The sequence below is a fragment of the Delphinapterus leucas genome, chromosome 18 (assembly GCF_059928025.1).
Source record: "Delphinapterus leucas isolate spDelLeu-1000000601 "Yukka" chromosome 18, BTC_Dleu_Yukka2, whole genome shotgun sequence".
In the NCBI taxonomy this organism is placed as follows: domain Eukaryota; kingdom Metazoa; phylum Chordata; class Mammalia; order Artiodactyla; family Monodontidae; genus Delphinapterus; species Delphinapterus leucas.
In genome coordinates this window covers 73,256,355-73,282,787 of record NC_143146.1, presented here as the reverse complement: position 1 = coordinate 73,282,787, position 26,433 = coordinate 73,256,355, and the positions used below count along the sequence as shown (strand labels likewise).

Here is a 26,433-nt window from a genome sequence, read left to right as displayed (position 1 = left end):
TTCAATAACAGGAACGACTTTAGGAGAGTTCCAGATACCGTATTTACAGCAAACGAGCATAACATTTATTTATACTAAACATGACCATTGATGTTTATTGTGTAATTTTCAAGACACAGCTGTTTCTCCCCAGAGATCACCTAGTCGGAATTTCTTCTTTTCATCCTCTCCCCTCTCACTGTTGCACAACACGGAGCAAAAGATGTGGCTTATGCTGACTCGGACCCGATTTGCTTTTACCTGCCGGTCCATCTCCTAAGGTCTCTGCTCCCAGACTCTTCCTTCCCTTTAAATTCACTCTGCCTCTTGTTTGTTGTTGTTTTGGGGCCTTTTTTTTGAGGCGAAATACACATAACATAAAACTTACCATCTTATAACCATTTTTAAGTGTATGGTTCAGTGGCATTAAGTACGTTCGCATCGTTGTGGAACCAACACCGCTGGCCATCTACACACTCTTTTTATCTTGCAAAACTGAAACTCTGTACCCATGAAACAATAACTCCCCATCCCTGCCCCCAAGCCTCTGACAACCACCATCCTACTTTGTGAATTGACTAAGGATGTCACATAAGTCAAGTCTTACAGAATTTGTCTTTCTGTGATTGGCTTATTTCACTTAGCATAATGTCCTCAAGATTTATTCGTGTTGTGGGATGTGTCAGGATTCCCTTCCTTTCTGGGGATGAATACAATTTCACTGTATGTATTCATATTGACCACATTTCACTGTATGTATTCTATTGATCACATTTGTTTATCCGTTCATCCATCAATGGATGCTTAGGTTTCTTCCACCTTTTGACTACTATGAATAATGGTACTATTAACAAGGATGTACAAATATCCATTCACGTCCCTCCTTTCAATCCTTTCAGGTATATACCCAGAAGCGGCACTGCTGCATCACGTGGCAGTTCTATTTTTAATTTTCTGAAGAACCTCCATACTGTTTTCCATAGCAGCTGCGCCATCTTACATTCCCACCAACAGTGCACAAGGGTTCCCTTTTCTCCACACCCTCACCAGCTACTTTTTGATAGCAGCCATCCTAATGGGTGGGCGGTGGTATCTCATTGTGGGTTTTTAAAAAACGTATCTCCTCCACGTAGAATGCCCTCCCTATATGCCCATTAAGCGTCTTGCCCAGTTGAAATTAATCTCCTTCTTTGTATTATCTTAACACTTCGGACTTCATTTGAGCATCTATCATTCCCCCCTCCCTTTCTCCTTCAGGTTTTTATCTGCCTGTCTCCTCAGGTTGGATGCAAGTTCCTTTAGGGCAGCTGCCTTGGCTTGCTCATCTTTATATCTTCCATGGTGTTTGGCCCAAGGCATTGCACAGGTTCATCCAGTTAGTGGCAAAACCAAAATCAGACCCAGGTTTCTCAACTCTCAACCAAATACTTTTTCTGCTGCTGAGGAACAGTGGAACCACATAAAACAAAAACAAACAAACAAACAAAAACATTGTGCTGCTTTTGAAAAGGAGATCTGGCTTCCTGACATTAACGACTAGCCGTCAGTTTCTTACCAACATATTCCCAATAATTATACCAACATCGTGCTCTCAAATACGTAGAGTTCACGCCGTGGTTCGTGAGGACCAGTGACAGGATTTCTGACAATCAGCCCTGAATTGTGGTGCACGCGAACCGACTCTCCCTTTGGACCAGATACAGGCGGGTCTTGTTTTCACCATTAGAGCTTGTCCTGATCTGTTTTAATCCTGATGTGTTTTCATGGGCTCTCTTTCCTCTGAGGGATTGATGCTCCTGTGTCCCTCTTGCCTGATAAAGATGTCAGTGTTCTCACAGAAAATCCAGAAAGTAAGTTACAGGGCAGGAAGGATATCTAATCTGGTGTTGAAGTCTTTCATGATGCTGTAAGGGAACTGGCCCCAGCATCTCCCATGCATCCGCTTGTTTTCCTCCAATCTGCGGGATGAATTCCTCAATTGTTTTGTCCTCATGTCAACTCTTTAGAGTTTTAGCCACAGGAGTCTCCTGGAGATTATGATTTAAGCCCCTGATCAAGCAGCCGACATCCTGCTGACAAGACCGCCTTAAGCTCCAACGGCCACTCAGATCTTCCAAAAAGCATCTTTCTTATCACTTCAGGGAAGAGGCCTCCCTTTGGGGCACTGAAGCACCAAGTGGGATGCAGTGAGATCACAGGATAAAGGCGACTTCCTGCTTTCGGTCTCTTTGATTTCTTCTTTAGAGAATCTAAGAGGAAAAGAGAGAGATGGGAAAGCCCACGTTCCTCCTTTTAAAGGTCTTCTCGGGGAACCTGCCACCCTTAGCAGGCCTTGAGTTCGTCATCATAACGAGTTCCATATATCCTTGGAAGAGGGTTGCGATAGCGTGAGAGGCCATACAGAGCAATCTGATGAGTTCCCACTGTAGGACCTGGATGGTGAGGCCAGGCGTTAACAGCCAAAACATCCCTGCGTGTCCTTCACGTTGCAAGTGAATGAATCACGACCTGTTGTTTTTGGAGGCATATCTTGATCTCTACGGTGGACACTGCTGTTCTTCCTGCCGCCAGAATTCCTGTCAGTACTTGTTTCAGCGGGAGCATTGCGCATCTCGTCTGTGTCATGGAGAGATGGAACGTGACACAGTTTTTCCAGGGGTGGGCTGCCATTTCTCATGAAAAATTCCAGACGTTCCCTTGTTAGACACAACTTCCTTTTATCGTCAGGCCCCCTCCTAGGGAGGCGCACTGCCCTCAGTCACTTTCGAGCCTCGTGGGACATGGATTCCTTGTCAAAGACTTTCCTCCCACTGTAGTTGGTCCTTATACTCATGTCTGGATTGATCCCAATCCAGGAGAAAAACATGGGGCAGTTGCTGTCATCTGATTTCAAAATACACTGATTTGGGGTCAAATCTAACTCAAATTTGAGTTTCAGTCTGTGCCTGCCTTCAGCTGGCACCATGATGGGCTAGGAGGAGGGGGCGGTTACGGTACAGCGGTCAGGAGCGAAGCCTTCAGCACCCTACTGCTTTGTTTTCATGGCTTGTCTCTGCTGTTAGCTGTGTAACCTTGGCCCAGTTACTTGATCTCACTGAACGTCAGTTTGTTCATCTGTAAAATGGAGAGGTCATCGCATCCAATCTCCATAGCAATCATGCCAAATGAATCCGCACAAAACATTTAGTGCAGTACCAGACACTACTAGTGAGTAGAGGATACTGGATTTATCTGGTATGAAAGTAACTTCATAGAGTGAGCTTTAGTAACACAATGTAGTAATAAGAAGTCATTTCCAGGCTTCCCTGGTGGCGCAGTGGTGGAGAGTCCGCCTGCTGACGCAGGGGACACGGGTTCGTGCCCCGGTCTGGGAGGATCCCACATGTGGAGGAGTGGCTGGGCCCCTGAGCCATGGCAACTGAGCCTGCGCGTCCGGAGCCTGTGCTCCACAACGGGAGAGGCCACAGTAGTGAGAGGCCCGCGTACCGCAAAAAAAAAAAAATAGACATCATTTCCAGGGACTTCCCTGGTGGTCCAGTGTGTAAGACTCTGCTCCCAATGTCCCAATGCAGGGGTGCTGGGTTCGATCCCTGGTCGGGGAACTAAGATCCTGCGTGCATGCGCAACTGGGAGTCCACATGCCGTGACTGAGAGGTCCACATGTCGCAACTAAAGATCCCACACACCGCAGTGAGGATCCCACATGCAGCAGCTAAGACCTGGCACAGCCTAAATAAATAAATATTTTTTTAAAAAAAAAGAGAGACAGAAAATAAGTCATTTCCAGAGCCCTCTGCCATAATGAGCCTTGATTCCTGGAGCACCAAGCGGGACCCTCAGATTTATTCTCAACCCCTCAACCCTTTACTGTTCTTACTTATTTACTCAGTTCCTCCATCGCCCAGACCTGCCCTTGTCCAAAGGCTCAGTGGCCTCCTCGCTGTCTATTTCATTCAGGACCTGATGGTGAAACTAGGCAAATGGGAAAGCTGTCCCAAGGTGTGAATTCCTTCAACACCTTCAGGGCATGTGCCAGCCCCGTGCTAGACATTAGGGATACACCTTGAGCCAGGGGAACGTGGTCTCTAACCTCATGGAGCTTACTTGGATTTGAGGTTAACATGGTCACTCTGCTCTAGCCACACCACTTCTGCTTATTCAATGTCCTGAATATGTCAAGCGCGTTCCTGCCTCAGGGCCTTTGCACTGGCTGTTTCTGCCACTTGAACACTATGTGCCCAGACATCTTCATAGCTTGTTCCCCTAATTCCTTTGAGCCGATGGTAAAACAAGCGTTCCCGTGTCGGATGCCTTTCCTAATCACTTTATCTAAAATAGGCTTCCGACCCCTATTAGTCTCTGCCTTCCCTGTTTTATTTCTTTATAGCACTTATTAGCACATGACATATAACTGAGTCTCTATTTGTTAACTGCTTATCTCTTTCCACTAAAATGTAAGCTCCAGAGAACACAGACCTTGCCTATTTTGTTTACTACTGTATCCCCGGTACCCAGAGCCATGCCTAAGACATCCTGGGTGCTCAGATAATATTCAGTGATGAATGAGTAAATAAAAACAAATACTTAAACATGCAATTACAGGCTAATGAGCTAAGTGTGAGATTGGAGATACACAGGGTGGTATAGGAGCCCATGTGAAGGGTGCTCAACTCAGAAGCAGAGGCCAAAGCAGGGGCAGGAGGAAGTTAGAAGGAACGGTCTGTGCAAAGACCCGGGGATGGAAGGGAGCATGGTGCACTCGAGAGTCTGGGGGTCTTCAGGGTGGTTGGAACGTGTCATAAAGGGACAAGAAATAAGGCCAGAGGTACCAGTTCACAGGGCAGGCTTTCTAGTCCTGGTGTCCCCCTGTCATCTCACACTCTCTTGGTGGCTGAAGCACGTAAATAACAATCAGGTAGTGACCCAAGTGCTAGGATAGAAACGGCATATGCCTAAAACTAAAGGAAAATAGAAGAAACCACAGGCCTAGGCTGGCATGGAGTGAAACAGGTAAAAACACGAGAACAATTAGTACTTTAATCTTGTGTTACACTAGGTTAATAAATTCCATGTATTCATTTATTCTTGAATATTCTTTAACTTATTCTTTTAACTTAGCAAATATTAACTACCTACTCTGTGCTAGGCACTGTCTAGCCACAGAGGTGATTAACCCAGACAGATGTCGTACTCCCCACCTTCATACAGCTTACTGTCCAGGGGGGTGAAAGAAGGAAAAACAAACAAACCAAGAAAACAAAGAAGGAAAATCACTGCAAGTTGTAATAAAACCTGAAGGAAATCAATAAGAAGCCAGACAGGACACCTGCCAGCAGCAGAATGGCATGAACTCTGTGAGCGGCTGACTTACCCAAAGATGACCAGGTGTGTGGTCGGGGATGCTTGAGGGAGCCGTGGAAATGGTCACAGTCATGCTTCCTGTCTTCCTTCCTGGCACGGGTGACAGTTACCTAGAAATGCTTCTGTGAGGACCTGACCAGAGAATCTTCATTGGTGGGTTATTTGGAGGGACGTCCATTTTATTCCAAAACCTCTCCTTTGCATCTAATCACTGGCCATTTCTCCTTCCAAGAGGTACCAAGAACATCCCCTTCTGTCTCCAGGACCTTTGGGGCTGTCGAAAATGTCCAGCCCACTCTTTTTTTCTTTTCCATTATGCTTTATTACAGGATATTGAATATAGTTCCCTGTGCTCTACAGTAGGACCTTGTTGTTTATCCATCTTATATATCAATATAATAGTTTGCATCTACTAATCCCAAACTCCCACTCCATCCCCCCCATGCCCCCTCCCTCTTTGCAACCACAAGTCTGTTCTCTCTGTCTGTGAGTCTGTTTCTGCCTTGTAGGTAAGTTCATTTGTGTCATGTTTTAGGTTCCACAGATAAGTGATACCAGGTGGTGTTTGTCTTTGTCTGACTTACTTCACTTAGTATGATCATCTCTAGGTCCTTCCATGTAGCTGCAAATGGCAGCCCACTTTTCAGGGTCATCACTCGGCTCCTTTGCCTCTAGTTCATTTAGGACAATAGGTATAAATGCACCCTCTTCAGAGACTGTGCAGGGCATAGGGCCCCCCAAAATGCGGGAGCTCCCCTCTCCTGGAGTTAGATCAGTGCAGTCAGTCAGCAACGTCTCCTGAGGCCTGCTGGGCTGACACTGTTCTAAACTCATCTTCCACTCCCCACAGGGTTCACTTTATGATGAAGAACGGGCAAAGGGCCACTTCCTGGGGTTGTCAGGCGTGGGACCCCAATATAAATGCGCCCCTCATCGGGTGTGGGATGGCTCTGGTTGCGTTCCCTCTCAGGCTGCACCTGTGTCCTCCCCCCTACACTCCACAAATGTCCTCCTGCCACAGAGACGACTTCGGAAACCTCCCTTCCTCCCCTGGAATCTCTCCCATCAGAAAGGTTCTTTCCCTCTCACCCCACTAAGTATGTCTAAGTATGTTCCGCCCATGACCCATTCCCTTCAATACACCTGCCTTGTGGCCCCAAGTCCAGCGAATTGTCTTGCTGTTTGTCCTTGGGTTCCTACGAATACCTGTGGGCAGAATTATCAGCAAGCTTCGAAAGATCAAGACGTATCTGTGTATTTGGAACAATTGTTATGACAAGTCAAAAGTGAATCCAGAAAATGAGAAAACTTACGTAAACACACCCAAGACAGCACCTGTACCAGAGAAGCGCTGATAGAAAGCAGTTATCAGTCAAGGATAGACTGTTTTTATACGTATACCTGAATCACTTTTCAGTGCGCCTGAAACTAACACAACATTGTAAATCAACTATACTTCAATTTCAAAAAAAGAAAAAAAATCATATTCCAGAAAAGAAGAATAGGTCGTTTTAAACTCTGTATTTGCTTCCTGGGGGAAGAAATATGTGAATATGGTCTGGAAGGGCGTAGGGTGACTTTTCTCCCCCAGCTACACGATTCCCCCTGGCGACAGCCACTGCCAACCGTTGCTTGTGCATTTTCCACAGGTTTTGTGAAGAGCTTCTTAATAAGTGAGGCTTTCACTGTGGAGAACAAATTACTCTAACCTGGCTTCACAGTGACTTGTGGAAACGATCGTCTTCCCTCTCCTCCTGACTCCAGCCAATCCCCGTCATCACCTGCACGTTTCCATTGCGTTATTCCATTCTGAAAGAGAAGATGAATAAAGGTAACAAAAAGGCTTTGAAGGAATGTAGACTCTCCACTGTGGCCAAGGTTAACAGGAATCACACTTGGCTCGGAGCCCCTTCAGAGCTCTGAGCCCGAAGCCAGTTTCTCTATAATGGAATTGTTCCCTAATTGTTCCCTAATGAAAAGGAATTATAATGTTTGATATGATAATTATATATTGTAGAATCTATTTATAGAAAAAAATAAATGCACCATTGCTAGTACAATAGCAGAAATATATATATATAAAGGTGGTGGGACTATTTGTGAATTACTTGCTTGCTTGCTTTTTTCTACTTTCTAAATATTCTTTAATGTGCTTTATAATAAAAATATATACACTTTACAATTTGCAATACTTTGATTTAATTTTATCTGGCGTTCACTCTGCATGTGTATTTAAATATTAATTACGCTCCACTGAAAGAGGAAAGGTAATAAACTCTTCCATGAACACAAACACATCTAGCAAATGAAATCCACTCTGTTCTGGCCTGTATGTTTATTTCTTGAGAGCATATACAGCATCACAGAAAGTGATGATTCTCTGCCAGGCTTGAGTGTTGGGCTCACCTGGGGATCTTTAGAAAAATCCAGAGGCATAGGTCCTGCCCACAGAGATTCTGATGTCGTTCTGTGGTGTGGCCTGGTTTGGGGTTTTTATAAGCTTCCCAAGTAATTCTAACATGGAATCAAGGTTGAAAATCACTGATTTAAAAAAAGAAAACAGGAGTGAACCCCACTGAGAATTTACTAAAATAAAACGTCTAAGAGGGTGTCTTTATGAACTACAGCCAATCTTGCTCAAATTAGTAGAAAAATCTAGCATTTTGACAGTTCAAGAATGAAAAATACCATAGAATTTAAAGTTTATTAGAAATAATCATGATCTTCCATACTCAGCATGTGCCTGGCATTTTACATATATCACCTCTAATCTGCATAAGAGCTCTAGACGTTAAATAGCGTGGGACCTTAGTTCCCTGATCAGGGATCGAACCCTGACCCCCAGCAGGGGAAGCTCAGAGTCCTAACCACTGGACCGCCAGGGAAGTCCCCAGTACCCATTTTATTTATTTTTATTTTTATTTTTTTGCGGTACACGGGCCTCTCACTGCTGTGGCCTCTCCCATTGCGGAGCACAGGCTCCGGACGCGCAGGCTCAGCGGCCATGGCTCACGGGCCCAGCCGCTCCGCGGCATGTGGGATCTTCCCGGACCGGGGCACGAACCCGCGTCCCCTGCATCGGCAGGAGGACTCTCAACCACTGCGCCACCAGGGAAGCCCCCCAGTACCCATTGTAAAAGATGAGATTCAAAGAAGTTACGCAATTTGCCCCAAAACACGCAGCCAGTAACAGAGGGGCTGGGGGCTTACAACTCTGATGCAGAAGCCTGCGCTTACTTCCCACCCCACGTCACTTCCACTTAAGAATAAAAGATGCAACTGTCACGCAGAACAATGCACAGAGTATGATCTAACTTTCGTTAAAACAAACAGTTCTCAGTGTGCGTGCCTGGAAGAGATCCAGGTGGATGGTCACCACCCTGCTGACCCCCTTCTGGGGAGGCAGGCCCAGAGATTTTTGCTTTACATACTTTAAATATTTCTGTTGTTTGGATGTTTTTACAAGGAGCATGAGTTCTATTTGTAAAGTATAATCTATAAAATACTAATACTGAAGTAACCATCACCAGTAGTTGGGGCTCGAGGGTGAACTTCTCAAGTCCAGTCCAGGGTTCCCTAAACATTTGTCCTCTTCATTGTCAACCATGAGTCATAGCCCTGCCTCGGGGGGATTCACACAAAGGGAATAGGGTGTAAACTATACCTACATCATATCACCTATAATCATTATAATAATCTATGCATCACTGTGCCATAAAGCAGAAACTAACACAACATCGTAAATCAACTATACTCCAATAAATAATTAATAAAAAATGATCTATGCAGCTCTTTACCCTGAAGGATCTTTAAATTTCTTCCTTATTTAAAAACCTGGCAGGACTTCCCTGATGGTGCAGAGGTTAAGAATCTGCCTGCCAATGCAGGGGACACGGGTTCGAGCCCTGGTCCGGGAAGATCCCACATGCCGCGGAGCAACTAAGCCCATGCGCCACAACTACTGAGCCTGCGCTCTAGAGCCTGCGAGCCACAACTACTGAGCCTGCGTGCCACAACTACTGAAGCCCGCGCACCTAGAGTCCATGCTCCGCAACAAGAGAAGCCACCGCACCACAACGAAGAGTAGCCCCTGCTCCCCGCAACTAGAGAAAGCCCACGTGCAGCAATGAAGACCCGACGCAGGCAAAAATAAATTTTAAAAAAAGATTAAAAAAAAAACAACTGGCATTTTTGCGGATGGGGAACTGAGGTCCGACTCACGCAATACTTCCATGGCTGTTTACACGGCTTCAAAGTTTCCGAATTCAAAATCTCCTTTCCTGGCACCAGCCCTGCTCCAACTCTGCATTCTGGGGAGGTTGGTGACTTCCCATGAAGTCACATTGGACAGCGATTAGGTCATTTTTAAAACTTGTTTGCTCTTTTAACCATGAGGGGAAAAAAGTCCAAATGAGTCAAAACAAAACAGCAACCCTATGTGTCCAGAGATGTCCATGGAGAAAGTGGAGACAAACAAGCCGCACTCCTGCGTCTCCTAACAGCAGTGTGTCTCAGCTCACTCTTTAAAAGCTGCAGGGTGCCAGGCCCTGGGTTTTATCAGACCCCCTCAGCTATCCCCACAGCTCTACCAGGACTCACTGCAGGGGACCAAGAGCCCATCGTGTGGTTTCCAAACATCAGAGCAGGCCTCGGTCACAAACAGTTCCATGTTTTTGTTTTTAGCATAAGATAGAACAAATAAACTCTGCAGACTGCTTGGTCCTCAACGGTATTGATGAAGAGAAATTGCAGATCACAGAGACACGCTTTAAATTAACAGGATGTACATGAGCCAGACGTAATTAACCGAGCAGGACAAAGGGAAAAGAACCTGCTTTGGAACACTTGTTGAAACCCTCCATGCAACTTCTCAAATAAAAACTCCAGGATTTAACTGCTACCTCTGACATAGTATAAAATAAGGAACAGCCACTTCCTGGAGAAAGTTGACTATAAGTTGAAGGGAAAGGAGAGATTGATCTTCCCTCTGCAGGAAGCAGGGAGGTCCTCGTGGTCTCAACAGCCCTTTCATGTGCACACGTAGCCCTGAGACCGGGGTTCAGGCCGAGTTAATTAGCAGCGTCTGCTTGGGAGAAAGTTCCAAGCAGGATGCCGAGCTGGAAGGAGGGGCAGGCCAGAGCTCACGTAGGGGCCAACCCGTCCTGCTGGGCCTCTGACGACAAATGGGGTGTGGAGTCTGGGTGAAAAGGGGGTACGGGCATTGAAGAGAGAAAAGACACGTGCTCTCCCCCTCACACACACACACAGGGTGGGAACGCAAAACAAATGATGGGAAGTGTGATGAAAAAGATCTAGGTCCCAAGAGGAGCCAGATTAGAGAAATGCTGACGTGTTAGCAACGGGTCACATACTCGGAAGTGGGCACAGCCCAAAATGAAGGGCCCGGTCAGCCTTCTTCTGAAGAGGGAGAAGTAACTGGTGAGGGGAGAGTGTGTGTAAAGAGAGGAGAGACGAACTTTTCGTGACTATTAGAGGCTGTTTATCAGGTAGTTGGAGTGGGGGGGGCGATGGGAGCGTCCAGGAATGAAAGTCTTCATCAGAGAAAGAGCTGAAGGCCTCAGGGCTGGTTCCGGGATTAGAAAGGATGAAACAAGATTCAGAATCAGGGGAAATGAGAGGGCAACATGGGTGGGGGGAGAGGGGGGCAGCAGCTAACACTCAGGGAGCAGCTCCTATGGACCAGGCAGCAGCCCTTACCCTTCAGCTACACCATCTCTCTTTTCTCCATAAACTTGAGGTAGCTTCTAGAAAATTCTACTCCGGAGGAGGAATTCTGAAGCTACAAAAAATTAAGTAATAGGATCAGCTTACACAGCCATTAAAGGAGGTAGAGATGGGACTTCACCTCACTGCGGCCTTGATGCCAAAGCCGCTTGCTCTATCCCCTTCACCGTGCTGTCACTCAAGGTGCGGACAAGCCATGGAATACCTTAAAAGAAAAAAAAAAAGAAACAGCCTGAGAAAGTTGAGAGCAATAGGAAAGTATCAAATCAGTCTGACTGACCCTCTCAAGGGCTCTGACATCTTAAGATGCATGGCCTACGTGACATAGCGCCTGAGTAGGAGAGTTTAATATTTTGGCATATTGTTTTTCTGGGTGTGGTGCGCTATTGTTACAGGCTGCACACCCAGACAACATTGTGCGAGGGTTGCTGCTTACCTGGAAACTCCAGGCACCAGGATTTTAACTGCAAGAGTCAGAAGGGGTCCACCCTGTGCAGGTATCTTGCTGTAATAACAGCTGGCAGCTCTCTGGGACCCAGGACTTTATGAAGATGACAGAAGGAAGTATCGAGAATGCTTGAACCCGCACTATGAAATAAGACCAACGCAGGTATTTCTAGATAACTTACAACTTGATGCAACAAACTGTACATGATATAGAAAAGAGTTTTGGCATAAACTCCCAAATTCTTCTCCCTGAAGGGTAAGAAAAACTCTCTAGTCAGGGGTGGCTCAGGGGTGGCTCTCCTAAGCTCGTAGCTCTCCTAAGCTCATATCTCTACGTGGGACTTGCTCAGATTTCACTTTGTGCAGTAAATACTCAGTAATAATATTCCTAAGGAGATTTGTTCTCTGCCATGGGCTCACCCAAATGCCTGCTACTACTGACTGCTGCTTTGCCAAGGGTTTCTCTACCAGAAAGTCTGAAAACCCATGGTTCTGGACAGTGGTATTTGGATTCTGCCCAGTTTGTGTCAGAAGAGATTGTATTCAGCTTCTTCTGATGGGAAGAGTGACCTCTTTATTTGGGACCCTCCTCTGATTGAGAACAGGGATGCTGGGACACTTGGTGTGTAGTGTATCACAAATCTTTAGGAATAAGAGTTCAGGGGGCTTCCTATTAACTATTTCATCCTCAGTATTGTGGAGGCTGCACTACGATATGCCACTAAAGGCCTAGACCTAGTAGGTCTAGGTCCTTAAAAGAAAACCATCCAGGTTTTGATAGTAGGGGAACTAATTCAATTTAAATGAAACGTGAACACCTTTGATGTGCTAGGTGCTATGTTCGGAGCTTCACATACATGCTTTTATTTAGTCCTAGAATGTCCTTATGAGGTGGGTGTTCTATGCCCATCTTACAGATGAGGAAACCGAGACTCTAAGAAATTAGCTGGCTTGTACAAGGTCAAGGTCACACAGCCACTAGGAGACCAGAAGATCTAGGATTTCAAAAATTTTATGGTTGGTGGTGCTAAAAACACATAACATAAAATTTACTATCTTAACTCTTTTTAAGGTATAGTCCAGTAGTGTTAACTCTGTTCATATACTGTGCAAAAGATTTCTGGAATGTTTTCACCTTGCAAAACTGAAACTCTAAATCCATTGAACAATAACTCCCCCTCCCCCCTCCCTGTAGTCCCTGGCAACCGTGAGTCTACTTTCTGTTTCTATGAGTTTGAGTACTCTGGATACCTCTTATAAGTGGAATCATACCTAGTATTTTTCTTTCTGTGACTGACTAGTTTCACTTAGCATAATGACCTCAGGATCCATCCATGTTGTAGCATGAGTCAGAATTTCCTTTCTTCTTAAGGCTCCGCAGTATTCCATTGTATGCATACACATTTTCTTTACAGAGCTAGGATTTTAATCCAAGTTCGGGAGGCTCCAGATCCCATGCTCCTCTCTTGTGCGTAAACCACGTTCTCTGGTCAGTGCTTTAAAGAGAATTGTAAATTTCACATTCTACATTAAATGCAAGAGAAGTGAGACGGCGGTGTCCCGGCTCCGCTCTCAGCACTGCAAGCCCAGAGGTGGAGTGGCAGAGGGCTGCCTGACTTACACGCTTCCAGGGGAAGCATCCCGACCTTCTCCTCGCACCGAGCCCAGCTCGCCACTCCTCCCATCACTGCCTCCTGACACACGCCTGCTCCAGCACACGCCCGGGCCTCTCCTCTCCGGTATGTCACGTACCAAGGTCTCCAGGACGTCTCCGGCTGAATATAAATAGCCCTGAGACCTCAACCTCCCCACCCTTCCTCACCCAGCCTTCCCTGTTGCCCAACTTCCCCGTCCTGTGGGCTGTGCCGGTGTCCTGCTGCTTCTGCAAGTCTGCAGCCTGGTAATCTTTGCCGCCTCTCCGGTTTTCATCACTCACCAGCCACTGCCAAGGACAGCAGCTTCCTCCTCGGCAGCCCGAATCTTTCCCTTCCCCGGAATCCCATGCAAATCCCTCGACCAGACCCAGATGGCTTTGCACCTGCAACGTGGTTCTTCCTATTCGCCCCCAACACTCCCACCCTCCCCTCCCCCACCCCCGAAGACCGGTCTTGAATTACCTGTAACCGTTTCTCCACAGTCATCTAATCAAGGCAAGCTCAGCACCGTCCTGCTCAGGTCTTTCCCCCAGCTGCTCCTCCTTGCGTCCTCCATCTTCCCCTGACCCTCCTCGGTCAGCTTTGTTCTGCTCACGGGTATTTTCTGGGCCCGCCCCACCCCCAAGCCGTGCACTTGACCTTCACCTCCACCTCCAGCCTGTGGACAGGCACCTAAGCCGCCTCGGTCCTGGGCCTCCTCTCCCATACACTGCCAAGCGTCCCCACCCTCCTCTTCTCCCTCCTTCTCCTTGGATCGCAATTTGTGACCCAGATTCATTCCACCCCACTGTCTCGTCTGTCATTTCTGACCTTTCTCAGGTTTTGAGATAAGTAACCTGTGTCTTTATAAATATTTTAATCAACTATATATGGATTTATCTTTCTTTTCACCTAAGTTCCCTTGAGCATGAACTTGGATGGCTCTTCATATTCCCAAGTGGCTCCCTCGTCCTCCCAGCATGTATTATACTGTAAATAAATTACGCCATAAATAAATCAGGGGCGAGGAGAGTCAGGATAACATCAGAACTGTTTTTCCAACCAAGATGAGTTCAGTGGGGTCAGGGCTGGGAAGGAGACTCAGAAGCAGTGGAGCTGGGGTCCAGATGCTGATGAGCTCCTGAGACGAGGGCAGCATCTTCCAGCTAAACAAGCCCTGATGGAGATCCCTGAGAAGTTTAGCGGGTGTCTCTGTTCAGGTCTGGCACCTAGGCATGAAGGAGGGCTCCCCGGGCCCTCAGCTAGAGCACGATCCCGAGGGAGACCGCCAAAGTCTCCCAGCTACACCTGTCCCCCAGCATGGGATGCACAGAAGGACCAAAGGAAAGGGGAGCCACATGCTGGGCACCACAACCGGGGAGGGGGCCGGGAGGAGCCTCGCCATGGGCAGGGGCCGAGGGCAACACTCTGGACCAGGGGGCGGGTCCCAGCTCATTGGAGGCCAAAGACAACCATGGAACAGACACAACCAACTCTCGCTCTCCACCCTGTCACGGATGTAACAAAACCTTAAATAAGCCTCCCTTAATCCCAATTTAATCCTGAGAGAAGGAAAGGGAAAGAGAGAAGTGGGAGGGTCCTGAGCTGACTGAGGGTTTACCCCAAAGCAACAGAGTTTAAACCGGAAGTGACCCAGTTACTCAAATTGGCAAGAGCCAGGCTCCACCACCAGCAGGAAGCGGGGCTGAAGAGCTGAGCTGGCTTCATGACGGTCTGTGGAATTCCTCTCCTCTGTACAAATGATGTGCCCAGCAAACAGCCTGCAGAAACGGACGACTTGTGAATTAGGCCCTCTGGGATGGCAGGGGCTTTGGAGGTGACCTAGGTGGAGCCTGTCACTTCAGTGCCAAGGACGCAGGACTTGAGGAGGAGCAGGGATGTGGCCAGCAGGTGGGGACCCAACACCGGCGCCTGCTTCCCCGCCTCCCCGGCCAGGCTTTCCATCACCTGCCACTGCTGCCCGGCTCTGTCCTCCTCTGAAAGCAGGAGACGTCACACTGAGGGTTACAAGGACAGGCAAACTGAGTTAACACGACAGCATTGGTTTAAATGAAAGGACTCAGTAATTCCCAATATCCCACTGCCTGTATGTACATTGAGAATGTGAAATTGATGTGGGAGCAGGGGTGTGCAGAATGGTAAGAAGTTTTTTGGTTTTTTTTTTTTGTGATACGTGGGCCTCTCACTGCTATGGCCTCTCCCGTTGCGGAGCACAGGCTCCGGATGCACAGGCTCAGCGGCCATGGCTCACGGGCCCAGCCGTTCCGCGGCATGTGGGATCTTCCCGGACCGGGGCACGAACCCATGTCCCCTGCATCGGCAGGCGGACTCTCAACCTCTGCGCCACCAGGGAAGCCCTCTTGCTGGCTTTTAGGGGTGGGGAGAGAGAAGGGAAGGTGATAGAGAGACCCCTGGGGTCTTTGGCTCTGGGTTGATCATATGTTTGTGCTTATGGGCAAATAAACAGCCACAAATGAATCTTGAGTCACTGGGCCCAGGGAGCTAGGAAGGGGCGTGTGCTCGGTGTTGCTGTGGACTCAAGCATGAGTCTGCGAGTCAAGTTGGAGGCCTGTAGTACTTTCTGCTTACAAACCCCCAGGTGATGTGACATTTACACAGGTGAGGGTACCCGGCACCACTTCCTTGCACTGAATGTTAAAGAACAGCTAAGTTCTCTCAGGTTATTTTGTGCAAGGGAGTCAAAGGTGACAGTACTAATCATGACCATGTGACTAAGTACCATAGGAGGAAGGCATGGTGGACCCTGCTGCTTGTGATCCACCCCCGCAAATCCATATGTTGAAGCCTAATCCCCAAGGTGATGGTATTAGGAGGTGGGGCCTTTGGGAGGTGGTTAGGTCATGAGGGTGGAGCCCTTGTAAATGGGATTCGTGCCCTTATAAAAGAGACCCCGGAAAGCTCCCTTGCCTTCCACCATGTGAGGACACAGCAAGAAGGCACCAGCTATGAACCACAAAGCGGCCTCTCACCTGACACTGAATCTGCTGGTGCCTTGATCTTGCACTTCTCAGCCTCCAGAACTGGGAGAAATAAATGTCTGTACTTTATAAGCCACCTAGCTGATGGTAGTTGCTATAGCAGCCCAAATGGGTAAGACAACCCCATTTGTGTGTGGTGGGTAAAAATGGAAGTGGGCAGCTGAACCCGTCAGTACATATCCTTGCTTTGTTTTATTTATAATACTAACATAATATTCACCGTGTGCTGGGCATTTTCCCTAAGTGCCTGACTCAGGCTCACGTTCATTCATGACAACCCTGAGCCTGGTCGCTCCCCCAGGGAGGTGGAGCTGGGCTGGGGACACTTCACGGCTGGTGGCAGTCTGTGCCCCCTGCCCCGCACTGTTCTGACCTTCCCTGCGGGTCAGCAGTGCCGGGTCACAGCATGCTCCTCTCCCTCTGGCCCTAATCACCTCGGTAACCACCTAATTATTTGTTCACTCCTTCAGCCCCGTGTACCCCGCAATGGCAGAGTCTAGACCTGTGACACTCACCAGTGTCTCCAGGACCCAACTCAATACCTGGCACATCACATAGGCCCTCGAAAACGAATGGCTAGATTCAAGCATCGGTTCTATTCATCTGTAATATATGTAGAACTGAGCTGACAACAAGAACAGTCTTAGAATTAATCTTGTTTGGTTGAAATTGATACATTCCAAGTATATGAGACATTTCCAAAGTCTGAAATCGTCTAAAAACTATGGTTTTACAAAATAGCAATTTGAGATATCATCTCTTAAAAATGTACTCTTTTCTGGGCAGTTATGTTAAGCATGTGACATGCATTTTCTCATTTAATTTTTATCACAACTCTATAAAGTAGATACTACTTTGTCTACTTCTTTTCTTTCTTTCTTTCTTTCTTTCTTCTTGCAATCTCAGATGCACTAGCACCACATTGGTTAATTGTAATGGGTTAATTGGTTAAGGACCACTGTCGTTCCAGGCATGGCCCTCTCCTGCTCGTCTTTTATTCATTTATTCATATTTTAATTAACAAAATGAGCTTGTCAATGAACTTGCCACCCAACCCAAGAGCCAGAACGTGAACAGTAGCTCGCATCCATCTCTGTGCTCCTCCCAACCCATTCTCTTGTTCACCTCCCCACACAACCACTATCCAGAATTTTGCATTTCCTTGTTTTTTTCTACTGTATACCCAAATACTTGATTGCTTAGTTTTAGTTAGATTTGGACTTGACGAAAAGGGTGGCAGGCTTTTGTTCACTGAGCATCACATTCCTCAGGTTCGTCCATGCTTTTCACAAGGGGCTGGAGTTCATTCATTTTCTCAGCTGTGTAATTTTTCCATACATTCTTCTGTTGATGGGCATTTCTGTTGCTTTCTATTCTTTGTTATTATGAAGGGCTGTTTCTCTTAGGTATAATGTCGATTTTACAGAGGAAGAAATGGAGGCACAGAGAAGTTAAATAACTTACCCAAGATCTCCCAGCCAATGAGTGGCTGAACCAGGATTTGAACCTAGGTCTCTCTAGCTCTGAAGCATGTCATCTTTCACCACTTTATTCTACAGCCTCTATCAGCCTTCCCATAAGAAAAAGATAACAGGAAGTAAAGAACACATTTTCCTTCCTCATTTTACCGGTAGAAAGTGACCCCACCCTCGCTTTGTCTATAGGAGAAGAAAAACTTGTACGTTGAGTTAATTAGCCTTTCAAATAAAATCACTAACTCTCTTCAATGAAGCAGCTATCCACTCCTCCCCATTTCAAAAAGTGACATTGTTGGGTACAGTATTTATCTCAGAAGACTACGTGTCCAAATAGTTTGGCTTTACACCTACAATCTGTTTAGCTCCTGGTTTGGAACGTAAATTCCCTTTACAATAGAATCAATTGCATGTGCCTGTGTGTATTTCTTTTTTTTTTTAATTAAAAGTTTTAAGGTAGAAAATGATGGGAAAATAAAATGTTCGTTTCTACAGCCTGCTATAATGTTCCTAGAAGCAAGTTAACTAAATTCAACTCTTTGGGTTAAAAATAGGTTTTACATGGAAAACAGCTCAGTAAAATAAAAGAAGCTGTGATCATATAAACTGTAGATCACAATTTTAAAACAGAAATGATTTTACTTACTTGTGAGGAAACTTTCCAAAGAAAATGCTTAGTTATTTGGAATTTAGAAAAAATAGGAATGAATGCAATATGTGTTTGTGTTTATACAGTTTGCTCTTTGAAAAAACAGACATTGCTGTACTTTGGGCACTAAACTGTGTAAACCTTGAATTTGTGTAGATGTTTGATGTGGACCAGATTGAGGTCTGGTTTCTACAAGGTCACGTTCTGGCTCCAGAAACCTCACTGACCCGGTGCTGCCCTAAAACAGACCATTCTGTGGGCAACCCATTTCTTTTTTTTTTTTTTTCCAACCCATTTCTTTAAGAGATATTTCTCACTTCTATTTCCAACCTTTCTGTGTATGTGGATTTGAGGCACACAGATGTTTTTACTGTTGCTTAAACATATAAAACAGAAAAAGTTTATACTCATATAACAACTTTACAGAAAGTTTAGAAAATAGAAGGAAAAAAAATCTGACATACTCTCACCATCCTCATTTAAACTCCTGTCATTGTTGTGTTTTTCCTTTTCATCCTGGCCTGTGTGTATATACATCCTCTATAGGGCCAAACAGGGATGTGTCTAAATTTCCCTATGCTGCATGTTTTTGCTTGGGTTTTCCCAGCAGCCGACCCTGAGATGAGGTATTCATGCAAAGGTAGTTTATTTGGGAAGTGCAGGCAACACCACGGGGGGCATGGGTATCAACACAGGGAAGGGAGAGCAGCTGACAAAGAGCACCCTTATCAAGTGATAGAAGCTTAACCCCATAGGAAATTTGGGGACACAGTGCAAAACACGCAGCTCAAAGGGGTACTGAAGCTGGGGAACTTATACATCGACTCCCCACGGCCATTGCTTAAGGACTGCTCGGGGGTGGAGAAGGGGAGCCAATTACCAATTAGCTAATTCCTAATTTCTGTGTGTGTGTCCATAATTGAGGGTGCTTGGGAAAGACACCACCTCCCCCCCCACCCATCCAGAGATGCTCAATCTGGTGGCTGGAACTTGGTTAGAACAACTGAGAACGCTTGGTGGCAAGGGTGGACCCAGAGTGTCTGCTCTACTGATTTGTTCACTTTACACTCATTACGATACCTACCTACATGTCCTTGTTGTTACACAGTCTTTACCCTTATGAGATTAATTTCTGCACAATATTTCATAATGGAATCATAATCTAACTATCCCTCTAATATTGGATATTTACATTGCTTCAAAATGGAACAAGTGAGTTGGCAACAAATAGCTAACTCATTTCTGTCCAAGCTCTAAAAGCTGGAGCTGTATACCAGGGGATGGAAACATGTGTTCTTAAAGATATTGGAAGTTCTCTAGTCAAACAAGCCAAGCAGAACACCTCAGATGAAGACAGCCAAGAGAATCATGACCAGGTAGCCCAGCAACATGTGCTCTGAATCGGATGTACTGTTATTTAGAGTGACACTTGAATTGTTGGTGTGTGTTCACGTGATAGCTGTACTTTGTTCTTCAAGATGTCTAAAGGTCTACAAATTTTGTATATCAACAATTTGTACCCAGGCCATGATAGTTAGGAAGCACAAAGCTATCAAATCATTTGGTACCAGAAAGTAACATTGAAACAAGAGACCTAGATTTGGCTGTGGTTGGCTGCCATCTTGGGGCGGCCACGTGCATCTCTGTGTTTCACCTGGAAATCAAGGTGTGCAGCAGACACAGCCTGCAGCTTCTCCTACAGCCATATCACCCTCCCCCTTCTTCCTTGCTAACACTACTCTGATTTTATGTAAATGCCAGGTGGAGAGTCCCTCTTCTCAGGGAAATCAGTCCTGACACAACCCCAGGGGAAAGTCATATTTGGTTTGAGTCACTTGCAGTAATTCCTTTCTCCTTAGCCACATACTCACTTTCCCAGCTTCCTCTGAGGTTAGGAAAGGCCAAGTTAAAATAATAATTCATACATGATACAACATTTTCCACATGCCTTTAGGTACTTTGTGTATATTTAAACTCATTTACTTCTCAAAACAACCCTAGGGGCTAAGCATAGTATTACTATCCTATTTTACCAAGGAGGAAACTGTGCAAAAGAGAAGCTAAGTAAATTTCCTAGGGTCACATGGCTAGCAAGGGTTGGAGCAAAGACTCTCACTCAGGCGTGTTTCCAAGATCAATGCTCCTTTGTCATATGGGGAATACCCAGGCTTGTCTTTATGTAACCAGGAGTCCATCCAAGTATATGAGTGAAGGAGCAAAGGTTGTCCTGTAGAGACATTGGCTTTCCTGTACCGCCTTCCTCATCACCAGTGATTCCCACAGGAGTTACCTCCCGGCTTTGAATGATCAAAATTCAGAGTTTCTCATAAAGGCCTCACAATCACAAACATTAGTCAGAATCACCTTACTGAAAGGTAGCAGGTAAGAGTGCTTAAATCTCCCTTTTTCCTACCCTTTTGAGGTTAGGTTGTGTAGATTAGACTGCTTGAAGAATTGCTTTCCCTCCAGTTCCTCCCTGTGTCTCACACGAGTGCCTGCGCGCGCGCACACACACATGCACACACGCACGGCACCCATATTGGTGGTACTTCAGGACAGGCTCTCCTTCTCTTCCTGCTCTTTCAACTTCCTGTTCAGAGAAACTTTTCCTCACACCTCATCCCAACCTGCTCTCAGCTTTTTAGGTCACTGACTTGTATTTTTTCTTTAGTTTTTCTGTTGATTCTCACTTGTTGGCCCAAGGCACACCACATAATCTTTCAGGAGAGAAGGATGGGCTCTTTTCACAGAGTCCTTATGTTCTGTCTTAGCGACTGGCCAACACTGCTCCCAACTCCACAGGGCCTTTAGGTCCCACCTACCTTGACCCCAACCTCCAAAGTAGCAACTTGAGTTGGACCATCAAAGACTCAGGCAGTAACTTTCTAATTGTCAGTTGTCAGTGACATTGGGCCCTCCAGCAAGCACCACACATCCTTCATCTAGGTCCAGGTTAACAGAAATACAGTCCTGGGAAAAAAAATGATTTGAGGTTTTACTTGAAGAACCATTCTGATTTCTCTTTGAGAAATCACATAGAATGATAGAGTGGCCAGAACATTGGTTATAGGAAAACATTATCTCAGTGGTCAAATGGGAGAAGGCTGTATCACAGAAACTCTAACCCTCTAGCTTAATCCACCCTGGACATGACCTAGAGCATTCTGAGAAGTCCAGAGAGAAGCCCCAAGAATCATCACGAATTCACGAAGAATGAATCAGGCCAGGCTGACCTTGCCTTCCCTTTTGAGAGGGCTGGTAAATGAGAAAAGCAAATCTTAACCTCAGCTCTCAATACAATCAGTGCAAGGAGGGTGGAGTTATACCTTGCCCTCCAGGGATTAGACATATATTCAGTCTATATCACTCTGTTTCTGGCTCTTAAAATATAAAGGAGGAAGCTTTAAACCGGGCAGTTGTTACTCTTAAATACTCAGAGGGCTGTTGTGTAGTAAAGGATTCGACATCAGAGGGCAGTACCAGGATAAGTATGCACAAAACACAGGGAGGCTGTTCTGCACTCTGTATAGGGAAAAACTTTCTCACACTTAAAATGGGGTTTCTTAAACCTGACTCCTGTACAGACTCCCTCATAGAGAAAGGTTATTCTTGAAAATCCCCCGGGTTTACAAATATTTTTTCTATAACTTTTTTTTAATTGAAGTATAGTTGATTTACAATGTTATATTAGTTTCAGGTATACAACACAGTGATTCAATATTTTTATAGATTATACTCCATTTAAAGTTATTACAAAACAATGGCTATATTTCTCGGTGCTGTACTATGTATCCCTCGTTGTGTATCTATCTTATACACAGTAGTTTGTATCTCTCAATTCCCTGTCCCTATCTTGCCTGCCACACCCTCCCCACTGGTAACCACTAGTTGGTTCTCTAGATCTGTGAGTCTGTTTCTGTTTTGTTATATACGTTCATTTGTTTTATTTTTTAGATTCCACACATAAGTGATAACATAGAGCATTTTTCTTTGTCTGACTTACTTCACTAAACATAATACTCTCTAGGTCCATCCACATTGTTGCAAATGGCAGAATTTCATTCTTTTTTTTTTTTAAAGGCTGAGTAACGTTCCATTGTATATACGTACATACCACATCTTCATTTGTCTGTTGAGGGACACGTAGGTGGCTTCCATATCTTGGCTATTGTAAATAATGCTACTGTGAACAATGGGGTGCACATATCTTTTCAGATTAGTGTTTTCATCTTCTTCAAACATATACCCAGGAGTGAAATCGCTGGATCACATAGGAGTTCTGTTTTTAGTTTTTTGAGGACCCTCCACACTATTTTCCATAGTGGCTGCTCCAATTTACATTCCCACCACAAAGTACAAGTGTTTCCTTTTCTCCACATGGCTGCCAACGTTTTTTATTTGTGTTTTTTTGATGATGGCCATTCTGACAGGTGTGAGGTGGTACCTCGTGGTGGTTTTGATTTGCATTTCTTTGATGATTAGCGATATTGAGCATCTTTTCATGCGGTTGTTGGCCATCTGTCTGTCTTCTTTGGAAAAATGTTTATACAGTTCTTCTGCCCACTTTTTAATCGGGTTGTTTGTTTTTTTTCGATATTGAGTTGTATGTATGAGCTGTTTATATATTTTGGATCTTAACCTTTTATTAGTCATATCATTTGCAAGTATTTTCTCTATAGCATTTCTTAATTATGGGGCGTACAACTAGGTATAAGTCCTTATGCCTACAGTTATACAAATCTGGAAATTAAGTTAACAAACCACATTTACAAATGTATAAATTAAAAGCAAACAAACTACAGTATCAACAATATTGAAATAGGCTTATTTTAATGTGAGAGATGATATCATTTGCCGAAACAAAATCACCCTTCAGGACACGAATACGGTACCAGTGATGGCTTTTGTCTTGGGGAGGTGTAGACCACTGCATAATTTGTGATAACTCAAACCAAACACATTTCTTTTTCTGAACCACAGACAAACCTTCATTTATGAGGCATACTAGGATGTCACTTTCCTTCACTAAAATTAACATCATTTGTTGCCTGTCAGTCCAACTCTGTTCTTTACTTATTCGTCCCAAACAATTAAAGTAGAACTAGTCCCATAACACATAAACAAAAGTATGATTGAAAATATCTCTGGTGGTCCTCAGATAAAAAGTGGTCATTGCATTTGTCAAAACCCCTACGGGTAAGGGAGGGATGGATTAGGAGTTTGGGATTAGCAGATGCAAACTATTATACAGAGAATGGATAAGCAACAAGGTCTTACTGTACAGCACAGGGAACTATATTCAATATGCTATGATAAGCCATAACGGAAAAGAATATGAAAAAGAATGCGTATATATAACTGAATCACTTTACTGTAGAGCGGAAGTTAACACAACATTGTAAATCAACTATACTTCAATAAAATAAATTTAAAAAGTAAAATCCCTAGAATGTACAACACAAAAAATGAACCCTAGCAGTAAAGCATGGACTTTAATTAATAATAATGTATTGATATTGGCTCATCAACTGTAAAAAACATGCTACACTGATATATTAATCATAGGGAAATCGGAGGTGGAGGGGTTAGGGGGTATGAGGTATGTCTAAACTTTTCACTCAGTTTTTCTGTAAACCTAAAGGAGCTCATAAACAGAAAGTTTACTAATGAGAAAAAAGTGGTCACGGTGGCATGTTTACATATTAATTCTCTTTCAATTGTCCAAATAAAACAACAAAAATTTGCAGATCTTGTTTAGAACACTTAGACCTCCAAAAATATGTCTGTGCGTTCTAGGTTCCTCACCATGGTTCAAAAAGTGCTGAAATCGGGGGTTTAGGAATGGAATGGGGTATTCTGAAAAGTTGCTAGAGCTCTTTCTTCAAAGTGTTCCAGAAAATGCCTGCAAGGTCACCTTTCAGAGACGTTCTTCTGGGGATATTTGCTTTGGGAGAGAGGTCAGAACACATGATCTCTAATTCCAAGATTATATAATTCCAGTTTTTATGAAGATTTAACCCCGAATTAATCTGCTTTTAGCTCTGCTTTTCACAGACTTCAGTGACCCAATGCCAGAGCTATAATATGCTTGAACCTGCAGCTTTCTAAGTCTTTCTCCTAATTCCCACAACCCTGTCCAAATAGCAACAATTTCATTTAGGCCATCCAGTTGTCAATTTTTGGTCCTGGGAAAGAAAAACTAATAAACCCCACTTCATTCCAGCAAACCCAGATCACATTCCTTTCCGATGGCCTACCGCATTCCACTCCGAGCTAAGTACCATAGTTCTAGCTCTGCTTGACAACTTCGGGCAATTCATTTCCTAACTGTTCTCTTAGAGAAACCCTAGAAAACCTTTTTATTTCATGATTCCCTATGGAAAATATTTCCTTCCATGAATCTGAGGCTAGGATAGATCTGCAAAGGACTCCTGTAATTCTAAACTTTTTAAAAAAAATCCACTTTTTATACTTTATTGAATTCACATGTGTACATCTTTGTTTAGTTTTAGCAAACGGCATTGGCATATTAGAAGTTGTAACATCATGGGCACTGAGTAAGTAAAAACCCTTCTGCAAAGTGTTCATTGGGTCTGAATATTTAATTTCGCTTGGGGTAGAATAGTTTTCCATTTGAAAGTAAGGAAGCTGGATCCTAGTCATAAAAATGGGTGTCTAAGGGAGGAGTAGACACCCAGGTTTTCTGGTTCCCATCTGTCTCTCTCTCCCCTGCCCCATTACATCAGAGTTCTCACACTTCTGATTTGGGACTGCCAGAGAGGATGGCTGGCTGAGAGGCATGGCTTTTCATCGCCACCTACCGTCTACTCCAAGAACTGCATTAATATTTCAGACATCCCAGTCCCAAATCCATGAGTGGAGACAACTCTCCCAACCGCAGAAAGAAGAAATGTATTGGAATAGAAAGAAAGAATAAAATGCAAGAGCAAGCGAACAAAGATTCTGGGGAATCTGAAAAATGAGGCACCAAGGAAAACCTGTCTCTATCTCTATTTTGATATTTCCAAAAGGGAACCCTTATTTATAAAAGGTTACAATCAAACTCCAACAGGTTGGAATAAGGTGATGTTTCCAGTGCAATAAGATCTAGTAATTATTCTCACATTGACTTAAAAGCAGTTATTTGATAACATATTTATTGAGCGATGTAAATACCCCTGTTTTTATAATTGCTATCCCTGTGTGTTCCTTGTCCGAAAGCTATTACAAGGTTAGCATCAAGATATTTTTGAACACAGTAACAATCTAAAAAAAGACAAAACATGCCTCCCTGATGTGTTGAGATTCTTCTTTTTTCACTTCAGTGGTCATTTTTTTTTTCATACTTTCACCAGTTTCAGGAAAGGGTGGGTTAGAGTCAGGGGCTTCCTGAAACTTTTCAGAACAAGAATTCTAATTCAGTGTGTTTAGAGGGGCCCCCTGAGAATCGTGTTTTGGAACATACCAACCCCATGTGGTATTATCTTTGCCAATTTTGCAGTTTCGTGTGAGATTTATTTTTAATCTTTAACAAAGCATGCCCGTGTTTATCTTAAGTTATGAAAAAGTGTAACCGTTTAAAACAAAACTTTTAAAAATAATTAAATATACAATGAATGCTGAAACATAAAAGTCAGACAGAATGTTACCTTAACAAGAAAGAGCTTCCTAAAGATCAAAGGATTGTTGTTTGTTCTATTTGCTAAAGACAAGTAACAAGTACTTTCACTTTAAGGGATTCGGTGGCTATTTGAAGGAGGCTAGAAGTCTCCATTGCCCGACCCCAACAAGATAAACGCTTCCCACCCCTCACATTCACAGAGCTGGAAAATTTACTTATTGACGCTAAAAATATATACTTCGTGTTTAGAATGGAATGCTGAGATTTGATTGAAGGCAGTACATGAATCAAGCCAATGGCATTTGGGGGGCACGTCTTTCAATCTTATTTAAAATTATGGGGGAGAGACAATACTTTGGGCTTTCCTTTATTTTGTGTATGGGCAACATGTAATCAGTGCAGCACTGTGTAGGAATTAACTGAACGGGCTTCTGTACCCATCATGGAATGCAGCTGCTTCCAAGTTCAATGCACCTCTCATGTTGTGTTGATTCGATGCTAC

General features: G+C 44.5%; 1 long non-coding RNA gene across 10 annotated transcripts in view; it reads right to left on the bottom strand.

Annotated features, from left to right (window-relative positions):
* The window catches only part of LOC111175189 (uncharacterized), a 50,155-nt gene that overhangs the window by 15,607 nt on the left and 8,115 nt on the right, over window positions 1-26,433 (bottom strand). For 2 of the 10 annotated variants that reach the window (XR_016388740.1, XR_016388736.1), the window contains exons 3-4: window positions 5,351-26,433; window positions 1-3,708 (exon numbers count right to left, since the gene is read on the bottom strand). The exon at window positions 1-3,708 is cut by the window's left edge and continues 15,607 nt beyond it. This is a non-coding gene — a long non-coding RNA (uncharacterized LOC111175189). The other 8 variants (XR_016388743.1, XR_016388742.1, XR_016388735.1 and 5 more) reach the window with 8 other exon arrangements.